Source organism: Sturnus vulgaris, chromosome 12, assembly GCF_052056855.1.
Source record: "Sturnus vulgaris isolate bStuVul1 chromosome 12, bStuVul1.hap1, whole genome shotgun sequence".
NCBI lineage: Eukaryota > Metazoa > Chordata > Aves > Passeriformes > Sturnidae > Sturnus > Sturnus vulgaris.
Genome location: NC_142254.1, coordinates 9,247,787 through 9,259,788, shown reverse-complemented (window position 1 = coordinate 9,259,788; position 12,002 = coordinate 9,247,787). Strand labels below are relative to the sequence as shown.

General features: G+C 40.3%; 1 protein-coding gene across 1 annotated transcript in view; it reads right to left on the bottom strand.

Annotated features, from left to right (window-relative positions):
- ADCY7 (adenylate cyclase 7) overlaps nt 1-1,651 on the bottom strand; it is a 59,533-nt gene extending 57,882 nt beyond the window's left edge. The window contains exon 1 of the mRNA XM_088171882.1: nt 1,563-1,651. The gene's annotated coding sequence lies outside the window, so the exon portion shown is untranslated. The remainder of the gene's footprint in view (nt 1-1,562) is intronic.
- Nucleotides 1,652-12,002: the final 10,351 nt, after the last annotated feature.

Here is a 12,002-nt window from a genome sequence, read left to right as displayed (position 1 = left end):
TGGTGACTTTGGCAAATACTGTTTTTAATGTCACCCACTGCAATGAAGACTTTTTTCACTCCAACCACAAACATACCATGAGTGCATGGTATCACAGGTTGTACTATACACCTTCAACACATTCTTTTTCCACCTACAGGGGATCATAAAAGTCCTTTCAGATCAGGACTTAGGCATTTGAAAGATCAGGATACCTAAACAAACCAAAAATTTATTTACTTTTTACCCAGACACAAGCATTAATTTTTCTGGAATTTTTCTCTTGCTCTCCTGGAATCTTGAATGCTTAAAAATAGTATTGGAAATTATTCTTATCAGTCTTCAAAATGTATAATAGCTACAGAATTTCTTTATAGTAATTTTCCTTTTTAGACATAAAGTAAACAGGTTTGTATCTTTTTTTTTTCTTTTTTTTTGAGGTGAGTTCCTTTTAGAAATTCCCAGCTCCTTCTTTTCCATTAAACAAAAACACAAAAAAACTACCACCTCCGAAACCCTTCCATCATGAATCTCATCAGAAAACAGTAAGGTCACTAATGGTACATTTACAGCCTATTTCCCACTATGAAGAAATTTTCATATTGCAGTGCCCACATGCTTTATTTCCTATAATAAATCTCAACCACTTCAGACTCAAATCCAAAGTTTTTAAGTGCATTTGTGTGGATTTTCCCTACCTTGTATTTGCACAGCACTTAGCATGGTCTTGGGCCACAACCAAACGTGGCAGGCTCTCAGTAATACAAATAAAATATAACATATCTGATGGGAAAAAAACAGACTTCTATGCTGAACCAAATTCAAACATTACACTGCATATTTACTTTGCGTGTCCAAAAGCGGTTTCAAAGTGTCTCTGTCCAGTTCTCAGCACTTGTGCTGACCATATCCTTACTGCTAATGGCACAAGTCTCAGGCTTAACAGAGTTGAGCATATCCTGGGTCGCTGGTGATGACATGTCCCTGTCCCAGGATACCCTTCACCTGCCACACACCAGATCCCAGCAATAGTGATCCAACTCTGTAGTACGTGTTTTAAAGTGTTTTAGCCCCTTTATAAACACTTGTTACAAAAATGCCATAACACATCCCCTGGAGAATAGAAATAACTTAGCTATTCAGCAGTAAAACCAACTTCTGCAAAAAGACACAAACCAAACTTGTGCTGATATTTCAAGCTCCCACTGGTATTTAAGTACCTCCTTCAGCAGTTTAAAGCCCTATTGTGTTTAAAAAGTGCAATCCCAAAAGGATCTGAAATACCCTCCACTAAAAACAAGCCAGCTTTTGGCTTGTGAGCGCAAAAGACATCCCCCAGCTTCTCCATTCATGTGCCAACACTCGCAGCTTTACCAAACCCGCCTTTTCTCAGCAAAATAAACTTGGAGGAAACGCTTATGGGCCTCAACATTTGTTTGCTGCCCCCGAGTGTATCAACTGGTATCATACGAGGCAGTAAATAACCATCACACGGGAACCCTATCGAGCCTTCCACTCTCCATGTGCGCGCAGCGCGACCCCCGAGCCCTCCGGGGGCACCGCCCGCCCCGCGCCGGTCTCACCTGCGGCCGAAGGAGCAGCAGCAGGCGGCGGGTCGGGGCTGGGGCCGGGGCTGGCACCCGGCTCTGCTCCTCCTCCTCCTCCTCCTCCTCCTCCTCCTCCTGCCGCCCGAGGTGTCTCTGGGGCCCGCGGAGCCTCCCCGGCGCGCCGAGGGCGGGACCGCGGCGGCATCGCCCCTCCTGCCTCTGCCACTGCTCCGGCTCTGCCTCTGATCTGCACGGGGAGCGCCGCCGGCACCTCCGGGGGACCGCCCGAGGGGCTCCCCCCTATCGTGAGGGGCTTCCCCCCAGCTCTGCCCCGTCCCGCACAGCTCGGGGGGTCCGTGTGTCCCCCAGCAGCGTTCACTCTGTACAGCGGTGGAAACAGATTTCTGCCCGCCACTCTGAAAAGTACAAAAGTTTGCGGGCAGTTTTGTTACATCGGGCCACTGCTGTGATGGTTCTGGCAGGGCTCCCAGCCCGGTCACAGCCAGGCTGCACTCGGGGACAAGGGAGCTGAGCAGGCACCTGAGGGACCCCACGGCACCGGGAGACTCCCATTGCCCCACGGCACCGGGGGACTCCCATTGCCCCACGGCACCGGGAGACTCCCATTGCCCCACGGCACCGGGGGACTCCCATTGCCCCACGGCACCGGGGGACTCCCATTGCCCCACGGTACCGGGATCCCATCGCCCCACGGCACCGGGGTCCCCAGGCTGCTCCCTGGGAGTCCCACTGGGCTGGCAGTGACTCCTCAGAGCATCAATCCTCCAACATATGGCCACTAATTCTGACGGAGCCTGGCTCTGCCACACGTCAAGTGCAGTGCAAAGCTCACTGGAGGCAGCAGAAAGAAATGCTGATTTCCATGGATTTTTGGATTAAGCTTATCTGGTGAGCTGTTAGTCACTGGCAACCGCACACAGCCCATGGCAGGCAGGTGTGTGCCTGGCTACCTGCAGCTACAGCCACATGTTAGTCATCCATGGACGTACCATTGCTGCAATAACACCTTAGTAACTAAATACAGTTTGTATTTGTGTCCTGCCAGCCAGCTGGTGCTCTCCCCTCTCTGTAGGCTTCAATGAGGGATATGCTTCAATTGACTCTCAGACGGAGCAGCAGCGCAGCACAAGCACGACAGCTTTCTGTGACTCTCTGAGCTCCTGTTCCAGCATTGCTGGGAAAAGAGGAAAGGATGTGTTGTCTGAGACTGCCCAGCCATTAGGATGATTTCAGGTTGAATTTTGGAAAGGAATTTAAATCCAGTTTCAGCAATATGAGACGGTAAGGAATACAGCTGGAGAAGTGGTTACTTACCTGAGGCACAGGACTGTGCAGCAAGTGAGCTGAACTCTGCTCCTCTGAACCCTGCCCTGCAACACTTTTATGTGCAGTCTTGGCCAAGGGACCTAATCATACCTTGGCCTTCCTGTTCCTGTTTCGGACATAGTGTCCAAAAGCACTCAGAATTATAGGAGCATTCAGATGGAAGCAGTGCACAGGCTGTTCAGACCATTTCTTAGGAGAGAGGAGAAAGATCTTCCAGTAAAATGATTGTTAAAAAGAATTGTCTTCACTGGAAGTTGGATTAGATAACAAGATTTTAAAAACTGCAGGAAATGGAAAATACATTGTTCTGCTGAGATCATAAATGGAGTCGTTTCAGAACAGATGGACTCAATTTATCACTTCATCAAAATTTTCTGGACCTTCCGAGTACACAGATTGCTTAACATCATTTCTGTATACCCACAAAAAGTATTTGCTATCCCAGAGTAAGATCTAAAATTCCTGCATGATTCAACACGACTGACATTGTAGGGGTTGTTTAGTAGCAGCAGCTCCAAAGCACTCCCAGTGCTTTATGTACAAGTTGTGCAGATTCCTCTTCAACTTATAGCAATTGCTGTAACACATTTTTAGAAAGAAAAAAAACAAAAACAAACAACCCCAAAATATGGAAATTAATATCCAGTTCACTGCCTCCTGCATTTGTTACATACAGAGTTCCCCCGTTCTTTTTTCTCCGCTGAGGTTTGTCCCAGCGCCGGCAGCCCAAGCACAGCCAGGGCCGGTTCTCACAAGCAGATGCTACCACCCCTTACTGGAGAGCACCTGGCACTGCTGCGAGCCTGCTCAACGCCACCACCCAAGCACAAGGCTCTGTCCTGGCTGAGGAAAGTGACAGCATCTCACCTGGGCTTTTTAGTGGCTTATATTTTTGCCCCTGTAAATTAATCCAAAATAAATTTCCTATGCATATGTGGTAGCTGCAAATGTCGGGTACTGTGGAAACTTTGAAAGTTTTCTTCACAGGCAAGCAACATTTATTATTTCCAAGCTCTTGCTTAGAAAAATATCCAACAGCTCTACAATGATATGTACATATTTAGTGTACAAAGTCAGAGTATTAAACACAAAAATCTAATCTTTCTCAAGATTTAACTGGATAACTATATCAGAAATAGTTTTAGAGAATTTGTTAAAATGCGACACATTTGCTGACAAAAATCTAGTAAAATAAAATCTTTAGTTTTTTGTGTAAATTTGTAGATAGGATATTTGTAGATAGGATGTTTAAAACAAATGTAGTCACAAAGTGAGTTATAGAGCATTACAGGAATCTGCTTTGTGCAATTCAGATGTGTGCTTCAATGCAAATTACCACAGTACCCAGGGCCATGAATCATTATGAGACAGAGAAAGATCACTATTTTTAAAAAAAGCAGAGATAGAAAAACATAGTAAACTTCCAGTATAATTCTTATATGAGGGGTTTACATTTTTCTCTTAGTAATTCACTGTGGGTTGAGCCTGCCTTTAGTTTGTGCGTGCTTGTACTATACACAAGTAATAAAGGGGATGACTGCATTTGGTTCTAAATAATTTTATTTACAAAATGTTTCAACACTCAGATTTTCACTGGCTCCCATGAATGAATCAGTCATAGAGTGGTTTCTGACCAAATAAATATGACAAAAGCAAGTCAGAAATATATTTATAACCTCAGAGAATATTCTTTTAGACCTTTAGGAAAAATCTGAGAATTAATCTAGAGCAGTCTCTTTTGTGGGTTAGATATTATATAAAGTATCACAATATGTTATGCTGTACTTGTAAAATTAGCAGTTAGGCTTTTAATATATTCACTCCTTTTAAATATTCCTTTGATATCCTGCAACACCACAGCATGTAGGGTAGCATGCTTTACCATGCTGCCTTTTTGTAGTTCCTCAAATACTCAGAAACAGTGACCAAGACAACCACAATTTCTGCTTTTTGTCACTAGTTTCATGATTCTGATTCAGAAAGACAGAAATAAAATGTTTTTAATGAACTCTACTGTAGGAAGTATTTATTAGAATATTGTTTGTTTGTTTTTAGCATCTATTTACCAGTGTGCATCTGCACACACTCCACTCTCTTTGGCCACTGATCAATTTAGAGAATGAGACAAACAACTTGAGTAAATTATTTGCTATTTCCTGTAAAGATATCTAATAATAGAACAATCCCTACATGCTAGGCACGACGTGCTTAGGAAGGATGTGGTAAGACATTATTTTGAGCTGCTTCATTGCTGTCACCCTCATTTACAGGGCAATATTAGAATCAATTGCTGAAGACCATCAGGTTGATGCTGCTAACTGCAGGAGCACCTCACTGCATCAGCCTGGCCAAAGAGAAGGCAGAGTTTCAGTGCTGTACGTGGTTTGCATTTTTGGCTCTGGGCTCAACTGAACAAACTCTGGGGAATAATTTGCTGCTTTCTATAAACAGAGCAATAGATATTATATATGTTTCTTTGGGGACATGAAAATCTATTCCAGTCTCTTGTCCTATTTGTTATTTGTTTTAAAGATGTCACAGACTCTTAGCTGACTTGGAAAGAGGATCATGCTTTCTAGCATTCCAGACTTCATTAAAGTTAGTGGGACAACGAAAATTTCTCCGAAGAAAACTTCAAGCTCCCAGCACTGGGAAATGATAATTAGGGAAGTAGTGCATGGCTGAGGAGCTTATGCAGTTTCCTAGAGGAAATGAAGGAGTTAGGAATACAAGTCCCACCACTTGCAGCTCCACAATCTGGGCTAAGAAGTTTTGTTTGAATTCTTAGATTAACAAACAAAATACAACCTGCATCTCCTCTCCTGTTCATGCTTAAGAGTCTATCTCCAGAACAAGAAAATTCATTATTCCTTGAAAAATCAGTGCCTGGTTAATTGCTTAAACCTTTTTACCTGTTCTTGAAGGTGTGATTTGTACTGAACCAAGGGCTATAGACCAGCCTGGGCTTTAAATCTTTCTGTGTAGTCAAGTTGACCTGTTATAAAATGGAACATTTTATTCTAGAAATTTAATTACTCTCAAAAATGACAAATTATCTGGTCTGTGGCTTCCTTGACAACTGTTAGATGGTCTTTATTGAGGAGTCACTCTTTTTATTAATTGGTAAGTTACACAAGAAAGGAAAATAAATGAAAAAAAGGCCATTTCCCTGTTAGGTGCCCTAACACTGCAGGTGGAGTTTGTCACAAAATGGAAAATGTTATTGACTGAAAGAACACAGAAAAGAACAGATCGTTTTATGTTCACAGTAAATGATGAAACTATTTAGCTAACTGTTTTCAATTTGCACTTTCAGTATCTCTGCATTAGTATAACTTCTGTACTGGAAAGAAAAGAAGAATACTTTGGAAAAATCAGTAAGGAACAAATGGACCATGGATATTATTAGGAGAAAGTGCTCTTACATAAATTGGAATACGATTGTAAAACACAAAGTTTTAAAAGAATCCACTAGGAAACATGGATTTACTGAAAAAAAAAAAATAAAAACAAACCAAAAGCCACATAACCCTGTTATAATCAATTTTATAAGTATGTGGACAAACTTCATCTGATTAAATCAATGTAGCCATATTATAGTGAAACCAGTGAAGTAAAAATTATTTCTATTACCTGAGGATGTAGCCTCTCATATTATCTCACTGAGCTTATGGAAATAGCTTACTTCTTGAAGATTAGTTTATTTAGATCACAATGGGGATTTTAGAAGAGAGAATACAAAGGAAAACATAATCCTCCCTTTACTTTCCTTTATGCTGAGAAACGGAGTGTGTTTGCCTCCAGGTAGTTGGTATTTTCAAACAAACCAATATAACAACTGCCCCAAACCTGAGAGGGACTAAGGTGGAAAATATTTTACTTTTTTACTGTCCTGAAATTGCAGAGTCCTGCTTGCTATCAGTGAAATCAGTGGAAGAACTCCTCTTAAATTCAACAAAACCAGGCTGTGGTAATTCTTAGACTAAGGCAAAAGAGTAACCTCAATTTTCCAACAGCAAAGGTTTCTCCCCTTTGCAATAAAATCACTGAATTTATTGATACAGTAACTTTAAAATTATGTTCATACTGCATCTTCACTACATGTGTTTTCAGTACAACACATTATTAACTGAAATCAGCTGGGCAGTGATAATTCCATGAGGTAAGGATTGTCTGGTGCTTTATCATGTCCACATGACAGTTGGTTGTACTGGTGTTACAATTTTTTTTTTTTTTAATGTGGCTAGACTACTGAACTGGGAAAAAACCTGGCTAGCTCTTAACAGGGCTGTATCCAAAATAGACATGCTCTGTTCTTTAAAAATGATCCATCCAGCTCATAAAATTTAATCTTGAGCAAGGCCAGCAGCCAGTTTGGGATACAGGATAGCTGTGATGTGCTATGCAGGCCAGATGGGGCACAATGGTAGGAAAAGCTGTAAAAAATGAGACACTGATGAAGATGCTAAAGAAGAAATGAAAATAAGTAACTTTCCAATAATGGCATCCGAGAAATAGACATCAGTCCTAATTTATGTCTTTTTAGTGTTTCACCAGCTCACCACAATTGTTTATTATAGTTTTCCCTCATTAAGCAGCACCAGAATATTAAGACTCTCACCAATGTACAAATACAGTAATTATAGTTCACAACTACTGGACAGGTTTTTATGTCTAAGTGTGTTAATTAGAAAAATAATTCAATAATACAAATACTATAGAACTGCACTATTTCATGACTTGTTATTATTTTCTAGACATTTTACTTTTAAAATACTCCTCTGAAATGGTAACGTAAAATATCACTTTATTCAATAGAAATAGAGTGAAGTAAAGCATTTGAAGATTTAGGTGTTGCTTTCGTTTCTTTTTTAAAAATCAGACTGTCCACACAAAGCGAAGTTACTAGACCAGGGCTCACTGTAACTGTAAAAGTTGGATTCCTTCTTTTTCACATTAATGCCTCAGCTTCCAGACTCCCAAGGTCTGTATTTGCCTCTACTCCCCAAAAAGTTTGTTCTGCTTCTGACTGACAATCCTGGGACTTTGTTCTGAAGAGCTGAGCAGTGCTGACTTGTTACAAAGCACTGGGTGTAGGAGAGCAGCTGCAGGGCAGCGTGCTCTCTGCCTGAGCCAAAGCTGCTCCTGTGCACAGCAGAAAGAGGCCAGGGCAGCCTCTCCCTTGGAGCCAGTATTGCACTTACCCCCTCGGCTTTTCACCCTACTAACATTGTGCCAATAATTTTTTGTAACAAATTTCAGTTTTCTCAGTTCTACCCTTAGATTAGTGGGATTCTGTGGGTAGTTACCACAGTTGCTACTGTTTGTATACAACAAACATGATAAAGCAGAAGCCTTCAAACTACCCTTTGTAGTTGGAGTTGGTGGCTTAGACACTGCACAGAAGCAATTCAGTAGGTGGCACACATTGCAGGTCAGACACACTTGAAATTGTCAGCAATTATGCTTTATGACATTATCTCGATGGATAAAAGTTGGTATCGTAACATCGGGTCAGTAAGACACATTGGGATGAAAAGAATCTTATAGAAATAAGTACATTATTTTATAAGTTATTCCTCCCATGCACCGTGACAAATTTTGAAAAGGAAAAGCAAATATGCATTGAAGGAAGAACAATATGAAAGATTTTACCTGCTGTTGGGTTAGCCATTGATTTTTCTGACTGAGAATGTCTTTTCGTAGTTACTGATTACCAGGCAACCACAAAGGAGCTTGATTCAAGATCCACTATAGTGGAGAGGGAAAAAAACCCCAATTCAGCCCTTAATCAGTCTCTCACTTATTGTAAGAATGAACAACAGTCCTGTTTGGAAATAGGTCACAGGAGGAGGGAAATGCAAATAGCAACTATTAATGCACATTTCACCTAAACCACATCATGTTATTTTTGTAAGAAAAATATTTCTTCACGCTCCTGGCGCAATAATCTGACCAGCAAGATGTATTTGTTTGGGGATTTTGGTTTTTTTTTAAGATGGGAACTTTAAGTTCAAAACAGATATTTTTGTGTTACATTGCCAGGCAGCATAAATGAGAAATTTGAACCAGGATTATTTTCAGATTTCACTGTCACCAAATCAAGCACAACAAATGAACTTTAGACCTGGGAAAATGCAGCCGAGAGTGCAGATTAGTTTCACTAACAGCTATTCAGGAGCATTTGATTGCTTAACGATCTTTAAGCTCAGGAGTCAAACATTGCTTCATACATAAGCAAAAGTCGTTTTATATACCCGCACAAAATGATTTTATTTATTTTAAACAAGCGAAGCACTCACCAAATCTGCACTCATGGTTCCTCAGATTTCTCTACCACCACACAAAGCATTCTTTACAAGCCAGCTCTTGCATACAGTCAAGTGGTTTTTTCTGGCAGAGTTTAGCACTATGGGAAAGTGGGACTTCATGATACAGAAAGACTAAAAAAATCAGCCTCACATCCCAACATTAGATTGTCAAATAATTTACACAGAAACCAGCTTCAAATATGGATATGTGAGGGCTAAGGGGACATATTCCTACTTCAGCCTGCTAAATCAAAGGGTTTTTGGTCTATTTTCCTTTAAAGAGCTGCTGTAGCAGCAGGAAATAGCCTTCTTAAAGCATCAAAGATCTGCATCCCCTTTGTTCTTCACTATGACATATTGGACAACATTTGATAAATGTCACATTTAGCACCAAAAAACAAAGGGTGGGCTCAAAGTTGAAAAAAGATTGGGAAACTCAATACAGCAAGTTTCAAATGTCAAGAGCTATTTAGACCTGCTAGAGAGCAGAGACACCAGGAAATTCACTGCTGAGGTCATTCAGTGTCCCACAAGAAATGCCTGAGCAAAGGGACCCACCAGAAACCCCACAGCACCTCACTTCCACCCATCCTGGAGGCAGAAAGATGGCATTCCTCCAAATGGCTTTCATGCAGAGGATACTCAAGATGTTTCATCTTCCCCTACTTATAAGTGTACTTAAATGATTTTCAGGATCCCATCAGATTTTAACAATTAACTTACAGCAAAATAAAGTTCACATTCATTTTCTTGCCCAGTTTCATCCATATTCTGCAATGCCCCAGGAAGGAGCAAATGGGAGCAGGCATCTCTGAGCTGGCTATTGCCAAGAGGAAAGCCCATTCAACAAAGGCACCACACTCCTCTCTTACAAGGTTTTGGAGTCCACAGATTAATAAAAAGATCATGGTGGGCCAACCACTAAATATACAAAGAACTAAAATCAAAGCTTTTCAAAAATAACATCTAAATTTTATACTTATATGAAATGCACATTAATTTGATCTATCATCTATATCTATATCTATTAACTATCATGCCCAAGTAACAATCACTTTCTGTCTCTTTCCTTTCTATTTCCTTTTCAAGCAGGTATTTGACAGAAACTTTGGGCTTGTAAAGCCATTTTAATTCCTGTGTTACTCAGAACATTAAGTAACTTGCAGAGGATTCTTGGTGTTGGATATTTCTTTCCCCGGGATCAGCTCAAACATCCTAACAATCAACTTTGAAGGTTGGTTCATTAGACTTCAGAGTAAATTACTATGGGGAAGAGCCTAAGAGTACTTTGGCACAGTAAAATCTACAACCATGAAGAAATTAAGCACCACGAGAACAGCAAAGCTGTTTTCAACCTGTAGATAAAACCATAAATAATGTATCTGTCAGAAGTGCTATTAAATAACCCCTGGCAATACAGCCAAGACACATATTTAGGTCACTGCTCCCAGAAAACATTTTTGAGGAAAACTTTTGAAACCACTACAAATTAGGTAGAATATAAAGCTCTCAAAATCTGCACTTTCAAGACAGTTTGAAGACATACTAAACTTGATTCTTAGAAAATTATTTTGCATTGTTAAGCAAAATAATCAAGTTCTAGGAATCAGCAGAATAATCCCGTTTTGCCCTTCAACAGTAGCTGGAATATTTAATTTATTTTTTGTTACAGCTCTAAATAGGTAAATATACTCCCTTCTTGAGTAATTACATACTTTATCTCCTATGGCTTTTACTCTTTAGGAAATAATGTTGGAGTCTAACATTCCATTTTAAGTTCTATCATGAGTTTTAACATCCATCAAGATGTGAAATGGCTGGCTGCATTTATTTACAATACTTTTTTCAGGTAAGACTATTTTCTAACCAGCTGCTCACATTTTATTTAGGATATACTCATGATGACTCCAGACTTAAAATGGAAAAGGTCCATTTTGAAAGTACATTTAAAAAGTTGTCACCAGCCAATGGACTACAATTACTTTCTAAAGATCTAGTTCTAGGAAAACAAGTTTGGTTTTAGTATTTAAAAACCTGAGCTGTAAATTCTGACAAAACAGAATCAAGTTATGTCTCACAAAGAGGAAAACTTACATTTCAGCTTCTTTTCTGCCACAAGGGAGAAGACTGTCAATTAACAAATAGATTTCTAACTATAAACACCATTTGATTATTTTTTTTTTCAGTTAAAAGATTCTCAGCAAATCAATTTAATGCCAAACAGGAACATATAAGAACATTTCAGATTATTTATGTATTAATCTGTGGTGGACTACCAGAGGGAAAACTACCAGAACTTGCATTATGTGCCCGTCTCCCAGGGAAGGACAAGAACACACTTCAGTAACACCAGCCGTGCTTCAGGAACTGCTGAACATGGATTTTAGCTGAAGTAAATCCAATTATCTCTTGCACAGATCTACATCCCCCCCCTCAGCATGGCAGCTCTGAGCAGCTGCTGCCCTGCAGCTGCACCACCACCCCAAAGGCAATTTCAGAAGACAAAGAAAATGGATCCTCCCTAAGTTTCCTATGTATTTGAGGATGAAAATTAAACAAAAATCATACATAAAGAAATCTTTACACATGTATTATCATTCATTTATTCTCAGGCTTACAGAATTCTCCAGCTTTCCTGAAAGGAAAACCTGCCAGACCAGGGCGACTTGAACAAAATCAGCTTCCAAACTGCAGGCAAAGGGGCCAGGACTCAGCTGGGGAAGGACCCTGATACTGTGAAAAATGTTACTCGAGAATTCTTTCCACAGTGCTGTGAAGGGGAAGACAGGGTGTCAAGAATGGTGATAAACTGCAGTAG